Consider the following 13,533-nt stretch of genomic DNA (forward strand, 5'->3'; position numbering starts at 1 on the left):
GACTAAAACCCCGAAGTGATACTGGATCTAACAAATCAAGACCTTCCCTTATAGCAGCTTTCCCCTGCAAACGGCTCAGTGTGGCTTTCATTATTGAAGGCAAAATTGGCATTCAGCAGAAAATGCTTTCTATAAAGCTAATTTGCATTCATAGCAATTTTCATAACTGGACAAGAATGACTGCACGTTTCCTTTCCAGCCCTTCAGAGCTTTTGTTGCAATGACAGTTCCCACAGCGAAGGCGATGGAGTAAATGGTACAGTAAAGACTCAACATTCTTCTCTCTGAGTGATGGCCACAACAAGATGTGGGATATACACAACAAAAACTATGCCTAAGGAAAAAAAAAAAAACATCAAAGTTGGAAAGGCAGGGGAAGTTGTAAGCAATTTCAGTTTGTGTTACTGATATTGTAAGAAACCTCCTGTGTGCTAAACAAACCGCATTGTAGGCTGAACTTCACCCACAAGCTCATTTCCCCTCAAATCCAAAGTCCCTGTCTGCATGTCTACACATTCAGACTTCAACAAGCCTATCCAAAGGTTGGCAAGCATTTCCTTTTTCGTGTTTAATCTGCTATTAGGAAATGGTAGGGGATCATTTTCTGGCAGGGAACGTATAGCCGCAAATTTAAAATTTGCATCTCATTTTTTAAATGAAGATTTAAGGCTTTTCTCCCCTGCACAATCCTGCAGAACAGATATGTTTGCTTTAAAAGATTTGTTCAGTGAAGAATGGCAGTTCACATGATACATGGTAATTGTTTGCAATGTGTTCCATAGAGCACGGAGGGAATAGTACTACTGTAAACTCAAAATCTTTAGTCGTGCTCTTTTTACTAAAAGCAATATATTAATTATTAGCTGTTTGGAGACCCCCTGTGTGAGTCTATTTTGATCATCCTTTTCAGAAGTTAGTGCTATGAAAACCAAAAAATTGAAATATTAAAGTTTGCTTTGTTACCAGGTCCTCTTATTCTTGATGCAAATAGGTCCTCAGATCAATAAAAAAAACAACTTAATGAGACTTAAACTTGCATAGGTCATAAAAAACGATTAAGATATTTGTTTCATAGGCATCCCAAACAACTGGCAACCGCACCAGACACTGGAAATGTTTGCATCTAAAGCCAGATGTATGATTAGCCTCTGCCTTCATTTGCCCAGCAATTTAGGGAAAACCCTGCATTTTAGATCCCATACAACTAAAAGGAATTCCCAAGAAGATTACAAGATTTTGATCTTATTGTTTAATTCCTGTGGCTGAGAATGAAAAGGAGCATTCCCTCAATCTTTGGGTAAAGGGAAACCCAAAGGCATTTTGAAGGCTATTCACACCACTCAACTTAAAAGACTAAAAGACAGGCTAAGGGAAGTGACAGCCTCTCCAGAGTCCCTCTACAATAGGGAGAGCAATCTTGCTCCAGGGGGGGGCCTTAGTTCAGCTCTGACAGACCTTCTCCCTCTCATCTGGAGGAAAACTCTCGGAAGACAACTTAACTGCTGAAATTAAACACCAAAAATTGTATCACGGGAATGAATTTCCATTTCCTCTCTACCATTTGCCTTAGTTGCTCTTGGGCACCAATTTCATTTTCCCTAGGGTTTTCTTAAGTGCAAGCTTTTTTATTTTATATGTTGTGGAATAGATGCTCCATCAGTGAAATTTGCTTTGCTTTTGCTTTTTACTTCCACCCTCTCTTCTCTTCCAACCAATCTCCAATTCCTGATTTAATGCATGGACTATCTCCCCGCAAAAATTATTTCAAAGAGAATTATAAAAGCCAGACTAGTATGCAGTGATTTGATTGAAGCAGTTTCCTACAAAGCATCTTATTTATGATTTTGAATTCTTCTAAACATATAAGCTGTCCAGAGAACACTTATTCAAGGGGTGAACATTTAATAGTGTCACGACAGTGGTTGTGGACAATCCTAATGGATGTTCATTGAAGTCCTCTCCTGGTTCTTTCACCAGAGTGGATCCAGGCTGCACTGAAAGGATATCACAGCAACTGCATCCCAATTATCTGAGTTCAGCTTCCAAGTTAGGCTTGTTCAAAGGGCAGTGAAATTTAACAATCATGTATTTTCAGTAGTGCTAGACATAACATAGAATTTTCCACAGTGCTAAACATCATCTCAGCACTTTGCTGAGGTAAGTATTACTTTTTTTTTTTAATACAGAAATATACACATAACAGGAGGTTTAGGCTGGATATCAGAGAAAAGTTCTTCCTCCTGTTCAGGCACTGCCAGGCTCCCCAGGGAATGGTCACGGCCCCAAGGCTGCCAGAGCCCCGGGAGCGTTTGGACACCGCTCTGAGGGATGCACAGGGTGGGATTGTTGGGGTGTCTGTGCAGGGATTGTTGGGGTGTCTGTGCAGGGCCAGGGGTTGGACTGGATGATCTTTTTGGGTTTCCTCTAGCTCAGGATATTCTAAGATTCTATCATACTTGAAGGAATTAGCACACCCAGAGAGGGAGAGAAAAGGTAATCCTCAGATTGCATCTTATAGCCCAAATAAAAAGCCTAAAATGCATGTACATTATCCATGTATTTCCATGCACACGTACAGATATATGTAAATGCATAGAAATGCATGTGTGTGTGTATATCTGAAAAATACGCACTTCAGATATTCAGAACAATTTCTGTAAGCTCCTTCCTCAATTTTCCTTTTTCAAGGGGAGTGGATTTTGTTGCCTCCTACTGAAATATAGGGACACAAATTTTCTATGTTGTCTTCCATATATCTGTGTCATCAGTAACTTCTGAGAAGACCTCCTTCTTTTATTTGTTGGTGGGTTCTTTTTATTAGTAGATCTTGATGGAAAACAGAAGGGGAATTAGATCTAGGTGACTTTTACGAGCCTTTTCTAAGCAGAACTGTTCTGTGATTCTATGTTTGTGCACTTGCTAAAAGGGGATGTGTGTGAAACCTCTCTCCCTCCGCCTAGTCAGGAACAGAAGGCAGCCTAATTCCATTCTAAATCCCTTGCCAAAGGCCCCAGCAGAGGCCAAGAGTGAGGGCTGAATTCAGAGGTCCTGGTTTTCAGTGCTATTGCTGGCCCCACCTGCAGCACACAGGAGCGACAGTTGTGATGAATTTACATTTATTGGCAAGCACCTCACAACCCTTCCTCCTTATCTCTCTCCTTAAAAGATAAGCTACTTAATATTTGCCCCTGGCTGATATCAACAAATGTGTCATGATATGCACTTGATCTGCACCCGTGTTAACCTTTTGAGCAGATGCAGGCACTTTCAGTCAGAAAACCATCACTGGTATGCTCTGTTAGCACATTTACAGTAATGAGTCAGATAAATGCTTTCTGTTTTTAAAAGGCCAGAAGCAATGCAGCAGGACAGGTTTGTCCACCCACTGCATTTTGTTCCAGCAATTCTGGCACTGAGCTGCATCTGGGATGAAATAGACTTAGGAAGCCAACATGCCAAGCTTGAAGAGTAGGGTAAAGTAAATATATAATGGCGTGGGAAAAAGTCATTTGTTTGTTAATATTAGGTGATATAGAATATCTGTTGTTCAGGACAAGGAACCACAGAGTTGTTGGATTGTGTTCAAGAGTGTCCAGTCGTCTTTTTTTAGTGGGTAAATTGCTTTACTCTCTGTGCATGTGCACACACGCAGAGGGACTTGGGAAAGATTTACTGAGCCAATGCATTATTAAACTTTACTTTTCATGGAAGAAACAAAAGAAGAAAGTGTTAGGGATAATCCAAGCGAGAAGTACCTGGAGATGGGTCGCAGCACGGTAAGAAAATACGTGCTTTGGAAATTTCAGCTGACTACCTAATCCAAACCACTCCTGGAGGAAGGAGAAGGAATGAGGAAGTCAGTTTGTGGTTACCAGCTCCTCTGGCTGTGATATCCAGTACATAATTATTACAGGGCTACAGTTCAGCCAGCTTTTGACAAAAGAACTACCAAGAGCTTTCTCTGCATGTTTTCCATTCAAGTGTGTTTAGTCATAAATACTTGGTTCTGATGGCATTTTCTTAGTCAAACAGAGCCACTCCTAAGCATTAATGTTCCTAGTATAAGCCTCTGGTTTTTTATTCAAGTTGAAGGTCTTTTTACAGAAGCTGAATATCTTGGACTTTTTCAGCCGTACTAATTGTGGCTGATTACACTCCTAGCACTCTACATCTACAAACCCTTTGCAACAGTTCATACTGTTCATACAGTCTCTGCTGAAATGCTTCCATGAAATAGAAATAATCACTGAGATGCTCAATAGAGTTATAAAGTTAATTTTAGAAAAGGAAAAAAAAGGAGCAAAAAGGACAATTAGGCCAGAACATCAAATTTCTTTGTTCCCAAGCACCTTATTCAAATTCAGCTTCTCTAGTCTTCAGGATCATAAACCAGAAACTCCTGGGTTTGTAACGCTCAAATTAACTTATCCAGAGGAATCCCCATTTTAGAGGTATCTGTAAATATCAACTTTCAGTCCCAAAGACCTGGAAGAAGAACCAATGAGCCTTTAACAATCCCCAGTGATGCCACTTTATGCTTTAGCTGTATTTGCAAATTTAAAATGAAAAGGTAGATGTGGAAAATGTTAATTTTTAATCAGTGCATATTTTTCAAATTGTATTACTTTTTAAAGTGATAGCTAGAACTCTTTTTCATTATTTGCAATTTTACAAGCAGATAATAAGAGGTCAACACACCCCTTTGGTGATGTTTTCTGAAGTGGAAGTCAATTTAGAGAATTGAATGCCCTCTACAAGTATTGGAACCACTTTTGTAGTTTTTGATTCTGCATTAGAAAGTCATGTATACTTCAAACACATTTAGTTAAAGTACCAGCACTGTCAATTTTTGTTATTGGTAATTCCTGAAACATTTTCCCTATCCCTAACTACCCACTAGCAAAGAGAATAAACAGAAATAAAATTTTTCGAAACCCAGCTAAATGAGTGCTTTCCCAAGGACCTGCATTTGCTTTCTTCTAAAAACAATACCCTCAGTTTTCTGTTCAAAGCCTTTTGTATTCAAGAGCTGCCTCTTTTCCCTAGGTGGGTTCACTTGAGCTTCTTTTTCCACTTCAGCTTTTTAGCTGGCTGCCCTCCCTGCCAGCCTGATACCTGTTCAAATGTCTCTACTCAAGCTGAGACAGATCCAAAAGGCACTTGCAGAGGGTGCTGGCCAGCATCCTGAAAGCTTTTCTGCTGGCACTTCAAAGCAGTGAAGTGTTTGCCTGCTCCCATCACCTCCAGCTGAAAGAGGAGGGAGCTGAGCCTCCCCTTCCACTGTGCAGGACTGCAAGGTAAGACACATCAGCTTAAGGAGCAATAAATCAAATCAGCTCCAGCTCCTGACCTGAAACCTGTCCAGGGTGATGGTTTTCACCAAATCCAGCTCTGACTCTACACTAAGTAAAGCCAGACTACAGGATGCTATGAACCAAACAAGGACATTTTCTAAGTCTGGTGTGCCTCTCAAACTTTGCAAAAATATTATTTGGGGAAAAAAGACAGATTAATAGAGACCAAAATAGAGTTATGATGCATCTCTCAAATTCAATATAAAACTAGAAGACTAGGGAGTGAGGACTTTTTTTAAGGCAGGCTTCCTCAGTGTCCTAGTTTTTGCATTATTTTAATTATATATTTTAATATATTTAATCTAAAAGCTTGAAAAAAAAGGAGAAACAACATACATAAAGATTTCACAAATACCAAACTGAAATTAGTTGCCTGATCCAAACCAGCCCTTGTCTTACATCAAGGGAACTATAAATTTTCATGCTTCCTTGGAAAGAGAATAATTTTCAGGATTCTTTTGTGTATGTGTATTTGTGATGGGGAAATCATTGTACTCCTAGTTAAGGAGCATGTTAGCTTTTTGAACATTTCTGTCCCAATGCAGTTGATAATCTTTAATTCCTCCAACTTTTGTAAAAACCTTGACTGGGTGACAGTATAGAGTTTCATATTTCAGTTCCAAAAGAGATAGTCCTGTATTTTTCCTCTCTCTAAACTTTCTCAGACGTGCAAATCAAACAAACTTGGAGTATACCACCGTCTTAATCTTAGAGAGATCATATATGAAGCCAAAAGGTGTTAAAAGTACTTTTAAAAGATATTAAGATACAGAGAAAAAAACCCCCAAAACAGAGAAAATTTAAATAACCAAAGTCTACCATTAAAACAGAGCTAGGCTATCATATTCTGTCATGGTTTTCAAATAAATACAACTGATTAAATAGGAGCTTACTGGCCTGACCTGGGATGCCATTTGTGAAATATTGCCCAATGCCTGGGGGTAGTTTCCCCTTTCTTTCATTCAGCAGACCCTAGTGAAATTCAGTGCTGAGGTCAGGTGTGGCAGAGAACACGCTGAAGAGGTCAAACTGAACGTGGAGGTCAAGGAGCACACGGTAGGTGCAGCAAGGCACGGACTCAGCAGGGTTTGAAAACCTCTCCACAGCTATTTGTGGAACACAGGAACACTCCTACCAGCAGCCATACCACAGGAAATCTATGGCTGGAGCTATTTTCAGTCATTTTCAGTATTTCCAAGTGGAAGATGTTTGGCTTCTCTGCACTTCTTGGTTAATGACTGCTTCTGCATCCTCTGGGAGAGAGGAGGGCAGAAGGCAAGACTTTGAGAGCTACAGGAAAACTGATGGGAAACTTGGTGTGGTTTTCCTGCATCTCGTGGCACCAGCTCAGGAGAACACTTGGAGGCCAGTGCTGGAGAAGTTATTTAAGACAGGGAGGGACAGGATGCAGACAGTGCCCAAGCAGAGCCTCCCAAGCGACACTGCAGCCCTGTCACAATGATAACAGCCCTTTACTGAATCCCACATTATTTAGCCTTATTATTTGGCTCATATTTGTTTTCTTGGTGCTTTCCCAAAAGCCAAGTGTCTTTCTTTTCCAGACCAGCAACCAAACAGTGCAAAATAAACATGCTGCCTGTTGCTAGACAGCTTCAGCACAGGCTGAGGAGTCACTCTGAGCGTGGGTGACGCAAACAAACAAATCTTGCCCAGATGACAAAGCAAATATTCCATTTGTGTAATTTTGGCTGTGGCTTATGTCAGGAAATCAAAGGCAGAGGGGATCCCATCTGCTCAGGGGAATGGGCTGGGATTGCTGCCCTGCCACCTGCAAAGAGCCATGGTGTGGAGCCAGGAACCAGAGAGGTGAAATCTCAGCCTCCAGCACACCTTGACGCTTCGCCTGCAGCTCACACTGAGGAGATTGAGTATGCAAACTCAGGGCATGAAGAAAGGTGAAGTTTTCTGAACTATTTTAATGTAAATACAGGGGTATCCACAGCTAACCAGCATGGCAGTTCAACTGGGATGGCTGCCAAGGAACAAATTTAATGCAATTTACTCCTTAACAATGGGTAAATGGCACTCTCTTGCTGTTTCAGAGGTGTACCCAGTGCTGTCTACGTGTCTGCCCACAGGTGTTGTGCCCTGTGAGCACTCACAGCCTGCTAACATAAATCTGTTTGCTTCTGTTTGCTTCCCTCTTACAGCCTGGCTGCTAAAGCCTGTCCCGGCTCCCAAGCCAAACAAGTACAAACACAGCTCACAGAGTGAGCAGCAGCAATTAGAGCTCGCCCAGGTAGGTGCAGAGCCCCAGCCAGGCTGGCCCCTGGCCAGGGAGCTGCTGGAGGGAGCTCTGCTTCCCCAGCCAGGCAGAAGGAGGGAGGAGGAATTCCCTTCCTGCCTCCCATCCTTTCAGAGCTGTGCCTCTGTGCCGGTGTTTCCAGCTGCCAGTGGACATTCAAGTGGCCCTTCTTAAAATTTGCCTTCTCTGCAACCCCATTAAGTACTTGTAGTAGCCCCCTTTCCCCCCCTGACCACTACCTGAGACTAGCAAATAAACTGCTCTTGCAGTGAATTTGTATGTTATTTGAACAAATACCGGCAGCTCTTTATTGGTTTTGTGAAAAAAAATTGAAAATTCGTGGCCAAATCTAAATATTTTGAAAAAATATTTTGCTGTTACATAATAAAAGGTGGGAAAAAAAAAGCAATTTTAAAACATCAAACTAAGATATTTTATCACTTTATGAGCTTAAAAATAAGCATGCACAGAAGCATTTTGCTGAATTGCAACCTAAATAGTTTTTACCTTCTGGGACAAAACCTCCAGTACTGTAATGATGATGGGGAGCAAAACCATCTGCTAATTCTGTAAGTTTTTCTTTCCAGGATATTTTTCCATTATTGAGTGTATACATTATGAAAGGAAATACATCCAGCTCAAGCAGATTTTCCTTTGGACATAGACATGGGAAAAAGTAATAATCACATGGTTCAGTGCAGTGCTCACCAAACTTGCAGCTTTCTATTTGCTCTTCTATTACTGTGAAACAACTAGAAGTGCATCCCATATATTAGCATACAAATAGTGTATATAATTCAGTGTAAACTGAATTGTTTATAAACATCAAACATTATTTATAGCGCTCACACACGTTACCATGGAAACAAAGTAATTGCTATACCATTAGGACCCAATTTCTCTGTGCAGTGGGAGAGAATGGCAATTTATCTGCATCTGGGTGGTTTCACATTGCTGCTTGTGGTCACAGATCTCCCCTCCAAAGCATCTTTTGGATGTGGAACTAGTTTTGATTAAAGGAGAAAGATTAGATCAATGTAAGAGACTTGAAACAGAAGTGCACATGTGAAAAGGCTGCAATTATTGCACAGGAGTGATGTGAGCTATTCAGGGATGGGAATTCAAAGGCAAAATGAGGAATTTCAAGCCCAGTCAAAGGTCACTGTAGGCCAGTGTTTCCCATCTCACCATTGCCAGTGGTCAGTGGTTGCTGCCATCTGTTTGCTGCTCAGCAGCCTCATGAAGCAGCAGGATTGATTGCAGATCCAAAAGGTAAAAAATTAGCAAGAAGAGACATCCTTGTTTATAATCCTTCTAGGAAGGTCAAGGGTTGAACGGACCAGAGAAATGTTTTTCCTCTTTAAAGAGAATGGAGTATGTGCAGAGTCAATATTTAAAGGTAAACAGAACTTTATCAGACTACTATAGAGGCAGAGTTTGTAAAGGACAGATATGTGTGCATATAGAGAGAGACATTAACTGGGATTTTTTTGTCAATATGAGTAAGAATATAAGGCATTAAGAGCACTGCTTTCCTTCTTGCACTTGAATTGGAGGCTATGATACAAAGAAAACTGTTTTGGATGGACCTGACAGTGTTAATGGCAAGATTATCACACCTTGGCAATGACAGCTTTCAACTTGGTCTTTTCTGCCCAACAAGAGCCCTTCAAGGGAGTTAAGAGAAAATGGTAATTCATCACAGCATCACACCAGACTGCATCAAACCATGGCTTGAACTGATCATGTATGTTTTAACATGAGAAAATAGAATAAAATTCTCAGCTGATCATTCCCTTCAACCAAGATTTATAAAGATGAGCTGATTTATAAAGATGAGGATCTTTGTATTTTTGACAAAAGGTTCACACTGAGGATAATTTTGCAATATCAGTTGCAGGCCCAACTCCAAGAGATGGTAGCTCAGAATCACAAGGTTTCTCCAAAAAGACTGCATGTAGAAAGTCCCATTTCTCCACGAATTGAGCTTTTTCCCAGGCTAGATTTCCTATGAATATCCTGCATTTTGTGTCATCAAAAAGTGCACCTACATTCACTCCTTTGTGTCATCTGTGCTAATTACAGTAAAACCAGAATGGCTTCTTTATATCTAACAGAGATTTTTCTCTAAGGGGGAAAAAATATCTTTTCCCTCCTTGCAGATCTAAATGCTGCAAACTACTTCAGGAGGCTTTAGGATAAAAAAAAAATGGCTGGAGTAAACACAGGGTATAATTATCATCATCTGTCTTCTCTGTGAATCCATACATTTTATATTCCATTTAAAACAGAAAAAAAATCCCCCCTCAACGGGATGTCTTCCAGTGAACCAATTTAGCTAATGAGAGTGAATATCAATGACTGCTGCTAATCAGAATGGTATTAGCATAAATTTTACTTAATGAGGACATATTTGCCTGGTGCCAGGAGCAAAATGCTGCTGAGATAGATTGTAAAATGCAATGGATGGGTAAGTCTCATCTGGAAAAAAAAACCCAGCAGATGAAGTAAACAGAACTATAGATGTGGTTCCTGCTAAACTAGATTTTTTGCAACTCAGGACTTTAACCCCACTTGAGGCTTTTCAAACTTCTCCATTATAATAGAATGCTATCAAGACTTTAAATGTGATGAATTAAACACCCTGGGGAACAGCTTGACAAGAGATTCCATTGAACACTTTTAACCTCATGTGGGTAGGTAGATCACTGGGGGAACTTGCTTTTTTCAATTTAAAGCATGCAATACATGTATTCTGCTGCACAACAAAAGTGTATTTTCCCTTTGTGCATTGTGTAAGGCTCTTTTTCTGAAAAATCCTTACTACTCCTCTCAGCTTCAAAAGCAGCAATGGTACATTGCCCTCTGCCTGCCTGTGAGTGATCTTGGGTGGAAAATTCCCTTCAGCCACTATTGTCTTGAAGGAGTTAAGTCCCAGCAGCATCCTGGAGCTGTTCAGCACACTGCATTTCTTCCTCTTTATACAGAATCCCTATTAGACAGTCTGAGGAGGCTCCATGAACAATATGAAAGATTTTTGTCTACAGTAACATAAAGGGGTTAGAGTTCAATACTCTCACAAAATATTTAATCTTGTGAAATGCTATTTGTAGTGTCATTCTTGTATATACCTGCTTTGAAATTGCTAACCTCAGATTCTTCTATGTAAAGGAATATAGGGCACAAGTGTTCTTACCTTTGATATACTATAGGATCTAACAATATTTAACTGGTGAAGTCATTTTTGTTTCCAAACCTGTGTCTCAAATATGCTTGGGAACGTGGAAACTCACAATGCCCTTATTCATGACATCAAAATCAGTTCCATGGTAACACATTGTGATGACAAAATACACAGATTGCAAGGTCACAAGTCACACTTAAGAACAGGCAGGGGAGAAATTGTTAGTTTAATGAATAACATTAGCCAGTTCCAATAGGAATAAAAATAAAGAAAAAAATAAAGTGCCTAAAGTAAACACCCTTAAATGCACTTCAGAGCCATTTCATCTTAAGTAGTTCTTCAAAGGCAGAAGGCTTCCACAGCTTTCACCTCTGCAGTAAAGAGAAGCCACTGTTAAGAAGAAAAGAAGTGCTGTACATTAATGATGACCCTAGCAGTGCTTTTACATGCACAGAGAGAATCATCAGCTGCAGGGAAGAAATGTTGGAAGAAGAGGAGTCACGTTAATTCCAGGCTAAATCCCTGAAAGCAACTAATGATTCTTATGCTCAGCAAGGACTACTGAGGGGCTTTGCACCCAGTGAGAAGCCTCTTCTGAAACTTGCAAGTCCTTGGTCTACAGACAGGTATTTGGAATATTTCTGTCACAGAACTCAGCAATGAGAACTGCAGTGTGACTCCTGCTGAATTTGAAATTATTCTTTTGTTGCTTGTTTTCTGAACACTGCATCACAAGAAAGCAATCCAGGTTTACATGGTGTTAATGTCCAAAGGCCACCTCTGACGTTTAAGCCCTTTTGCTGCAAGGACCCCACGCTCTGCAGGTGTGAGAAGTTCCTGTAACCAGCTCATTGCCTGAGCAGGTAAAGGCTGCAAAAGAGAGAAAGGAAAAACACAAAGGAGGAAATGACCAGCCCAGTACCCCAACAGATACCAGGCACCTCTAAGTCTTTGACACCAGCACCGCCAGATTTGCTTGTGATTTCCTGGGCAATGACAGGGAAACTTTGGAGTTCTTCAAGCAAATGAACCAGAAAAATCTGTGGTTAAGGGAATATTCTTGCAAATGGCATGTCTTAGTCATTAGGTGGTTGGTCCATGAAGTCACTGGACAAAAAGTAACAAGAACACATTTGAATGGGTTTTCCCTCCTGACTCTTACATCTAAACCTTCTTTGAAATCACAGCTCAAATGTGTCACATACAATCTATTTGACATGACTGTGTCACAAAATTGGCACTGTGTGTTCTGTGCTTACCACAGTCTGAAAGGTCAACAGAGAGGATAGATTTCCTTTAGCCTCTTGTTTAAATAGCATCTTATTTTTATTAGGAAAGATGGTCTTGTTTTTTTTGCCATATCATGGCAGACAGCCCTATCCCAATACATCCTTACATAAACAGCAACTGAAGAGCCAAAAAACAAATTGCAACTTAAACTCTGTAAGGAGGACCGTGTCAGATTAGCCTTCTTTCCATATATCAGAGCAAAGGCTTTGAAAGGTAGGAGCATTTCGAAATAGATCAGGGAGCAGCTTTGATTTTTATTTAAATTATGTAAAATCACTGGATTATTCAAAAACAATGAAGCATGCTTTGGTAAGGCATTAACATTTTAAACATATTCTTGTACTCTGGCAGTGAAGGGAATGGTAAAATTCCCTCTATATTAGATAAAACAGCTTGACAGTTGCATACATACTTAACCACAGGTGGGGGGGTTCTTAATTTGGTGTCTATCATGTGATGCTTCATAAGCAAAGAATAGCAGGCCATGCTGCTTTATTCAATTGGGTTATGCTTTTACTCTTTCTTCCTGCATGTGAAAAGCATAACAGAGAACTAGCAGAGCAGAAGTAAGATGTGTTTTGTTAGTTGTCTGAAGCCCTGGGGCCCGGAACCGGATAAGTCCTGATATTATACCCTGGATTGAGCAGAATAAATCCATTTTGTTTCCTCCAAACATTTAGCCATTAAAAAAATATGAGATAGAAAAACAGACTTTGCTGTCTGCATGCCTTCTTGTAAAGCTTGTATTGTGGAAATGTCAGAATCATTAGGTCATTGGCATATATTTTGCAAGCTAATGCTTCTACTTTAATTCTCACTGGGGACTGCATGTCTGCTTTTCAAATAAAACCCAGACTGAAGAAGGTGAAGAGAGCTTAAAATGATGCTGGTAATGCTCTATGATGGCTGATAACATGTTAGGATATGAATAATTAGGAAATATCAGCCAAGGCTGATACAACTACAGCTATTAAAGTACCAAACACCACAAAAGTAATTGGTAAGTGTTAAAATTGCCTCATAAATATTTGTGGCTCCTTTTAAATGCACTGAGAGGCACATGACTGAATAAAGTTTTAAAATAAATGCAGCACAAGAAATAAATTTAATATGTGAAATCATGCACATAATAGAAGCACAGCAGGGTTGTACTGCAGAGGAGACAAGTGGATGAATTTGCTCCTGAATCACCCAAGACAGATGCAAAACAAGTGGTCACAGAAACACAAGCCCCACTCCAAAAAGAGCTGCTTGCCTCTCAAAACACATATTGCTGATAAAATCCAGCATGAGTTGAAGAAAGAGGTTAATAATAATAGACATAATAACACAAGTAGAAACACTCTCAACTCACAACTGGACAAAAGTCTTGAACTTGCAGCAGTCACTCTTCTGCCTGAGGGCTCCCTGCCCACACCAGCTTTTCAGCCTTTTGCAGA

Source organism: Molothrus ater, chromosome 5 (assembly GCF_012460135.2).
Source record: "Molothrus ater isolate BHLD 08-10-18 breed brown headed cowbird chromosome 5, BPBGC_Mater_1.1, whole genome shotgun sequence".
In the NCBI taxonomy this organism is placed as follows: Eukaryota; Metazoa; Chordata; class Aves; order Passeriformes; family Icteridae; genus Molothrus; species Molothrus ater.